Genomic DNA, 3,231 nt, shown 5'->3' on the forward strand with positions numbered 1-3,231 from the left:
CTGGAAGAGACTGGTTGACTGGCAGATCTAGAATATCATGGCTGACTGGCGGATCTAGCTGCTCTATGCAGACTGACAGCTCTGGCTGCCCCATGCAGGCTGACAGCTCCTTGCAGACTGACAGCTCCTTGCAGACTGGCAGCTCTTTGCAGACTGGCATCTTTGCAGACTGACAGCTCTGGCTGCTTTATGCAGACTGACAGCTCTGACTGCTCCATGCAGGCTGACAGCACCTTGCAGACTGACAGCTCCTTGCAGACTGACAGCTCCTTGCAGACTGGCAGCTCTTTGCAGACTGACAGCTCTGGCTGCGTCATGCAGACTGACAGCTCTGACTGCTCCATGCAGGCTGACAGCACCCTGCAGACTGGCAGCTTTTTGCAGACTGACAGCTCTGGCTGCTTCATGCAGACTGACAGCACCTTGCAGACTGACAGCTCCCTGCAGACTGGCAGCTCAGGCTGCTCCGAACAGGCAGGAGGCACCGGCAGCGCTGTAGAGGAGGAAGGCTCTGATAGCGCTGAACAGGCGGGAGACTCTAACAGCGCAGGAGAGGAGAAAGGCTCTGATAGCGCTGAACAGGCGGGAGACTCCGACAGCGCAGGAGGGAAGGAAGGCTCTGGCTGTGCTGAACAGGCGAGGCGCACAGAAGGCCTGGTGCGTGGTGCTGGAACTGGTGATACTGGAGCGAGGACACGCACAGGAAGCCTGGTGCGGGGAGCTGCTACCGGAGGACTGGTGTGTGGAGGTGGCTCTGGATAGACCGGACCGTGCAGGCGCACTGGAGCTCTTGAGCACCGAGCCTGCCCAACCTTACCTGGCTCGATGCCCACTCTAGCCCGGCCAATACGAAGGACTGGTATGAACCGCACCGTGCTATGCACCCGCACTGGAAACACCGTGCGCTCCATAGCATAACACGGTGTCTGCCCGGTCTCTCTAGCCCACCGGTAAGCACAGGGAGTTTGCACAGGTCTCCTACCTGGCATAGCCATACTCCCATTAAGCCCCCCCCCCAATAATTTTTTTGGGCTGCTTTTCGGGCTTCCATCCGCGTCACCGTGCTGCCTCATACCAGCGCCTCTCCGCTTTATCCGCCTCTAGTTCTTCCTCGGGACGGCGATATTCTCCCGGCTGCGCCCAGGGTCCTTTTCCGTCTAATATCATCTCCCAAGACCAGAAGTCCTTATATTGCTGCTCCTCACGATTAACAGGGAGAGTAGGCTCAGGTCTGACTCCTGACTCTGCTACTCTCTCCCTGAGCCTTCCTCCAATAAATATTTGGGGGTGACTTTTGGTTTTCGCTCTGCGCCGCCGTGTCTTTCTTTTCGACTCCATTCGCCTATAGCCCTCTTCGCACTGCTCCAGCGAATCCCAGACGGGCTCCGGCATTCTCTCTGGGTCGGCCGCCCACCTGTCTATTTCTTCCCACGTCGTATACTCCATGCCTCTGCTGTCCATAACGTCCTCTCTTCGCTGCTGCCTGTTAACACGCTGCTCGTCCGGGTGTGGTGGGTGATTCTGTAATGGCGTTCTTCGTTTGTCGAAAGAGAGTCGGACCGAAATGCAGCGTGGTTGTTACTCATGATCTTTAATGAAGGAAAACGGAACGATACATGAAATAACTATTACAAAATACAAAACAACAAAACGGAACGAGAAACCTATTACAGCCTATCTGGTGAAACTACACAGAGACAGAAACAATCACCCACGAAATACAAAGCGAAACTAGGCTACCTAAATACGGTTCCCAATCAGAGACAATGAGAATCACCTGACTCAGATTGAGAACCGCCTCAGGCAGCCAAGCCCATACAACACCCCTACTCAACCGCAATAACAATAATACAAAACCCCAATACGACATACAACAAAATAAACCCATGTCACACCCTGGCCTGACCAAATAATATAACGAAAACACAAAATACAATGACCAAGGCGTGACAGCTTGGAGTTTGTTAGAATTTTATTTTGTTTGTCCACCCGCTTCTTGAGGATTGACCACAAGTTCTCAATGGGATTAAGGTGTAGGGAGTTTCCTGGCCATGGACCCAAAATGTTGATGTTTTGTTCCCCGAGCCACTTAGTTATCACTTTTGCCTTATGGCAAGGTGCTCCATCGTGCTGGAAAAGTTCATCACCAAACTGTTCTTGGAAGGTTGGGAGAAGTTGCTCTCGGAGGATGTGTTGGTACCATTCTTTATTCATGGCTGTGTTCTTAGGCAAAATTGTGAGTGAGCCCACTCCTTTGACTGAGAAGCAACACCACACATGAATGGTGTCAGGATCCTTTACTGTTGGCATGACACAGGACTGATGGTAGTGCTCACCTTGTCTTCTCCAGACAAGCTTTTTTCCGGATGCCCCAAACAATCGGAAAGGGGATTCATCAGAGAAAATGACTTTACCCCAGTCCTCAGCAGTCCAATCCCTGTACCTTTTGCAGAATATCAGTCTGTCCCTGATGTCCCTGATTTTCCTGGAGGGAAGTGGCATCTTTGCTGCCCTTCTTGACACCAGGTCATCCTCCAAAAGTCTTCGCCTCACTGTCTGTGCAGATGCACTCACATCTGCCTGCTGCCATTCCTGAGCAAGCTCTGTACTGGTGGTGCCCCGTTCCTGCAGCTGAATCACTTTAGGAGACAGTCCTGGCGCTTGCTGGACTTTCTTGGGCGCCCTGAAGCCTTCTTCACAACAATTGAACCGCTCTCCTTGAAGTTCTTGATGATCCGATAAATGGTTGATTTAGGTGCAATCTTACTGGCAGAAATATCCTTGCCTGTGAAGCCCTTCTTGTGCAAAGCGATGATGACAGCATGTGTTTCCTTGCAGGTAACCATGGTTGACAGAGGAAGAACAATGATTCCAAGCACCACCCTCCTTTTGAAGCTCCCAGTCTGTTATTCGAACTCAATCAGCATGACACAGTGATCTTTATCCTTCACCAACTTCAACACTCAGCACCTGTGTTAACCGAGAGAATCAGCTGACATGTCAGCTGGTCCTTTTTCAGGGCTGAAATGCAGTGGAAATGTTTTTGGGGGATTCAGTTCATTTGCATGGCAAAGAGGGATTTTGCAATGATCATTGCAAGTCATCTGATCACTCTTCATAACATTCTGGAGTATATGCAAATTGCCGTCATACAAACTGAGGCAGCAGACTTAGTGAAAATTAATATTTGTGTCATTCTCAAAACTTTTGGCCACGACTGTACATGTAACT

Source organism: Oncorhynchus keta, chromosome 28, assembly GCF_023373465.1.
Source record: "Oncorhynchus keta strain PuntledgeMale-10-30-2019 chromosome 28, Oket_V2, whole genome shotgun sequence".
Lineage (NCBI taxonomy): Eukaryota > Metazoa > Chordata > Actinopteri > Salmoniformes > Salmonidae > Oncorhynchus > Oncorhynchus keta.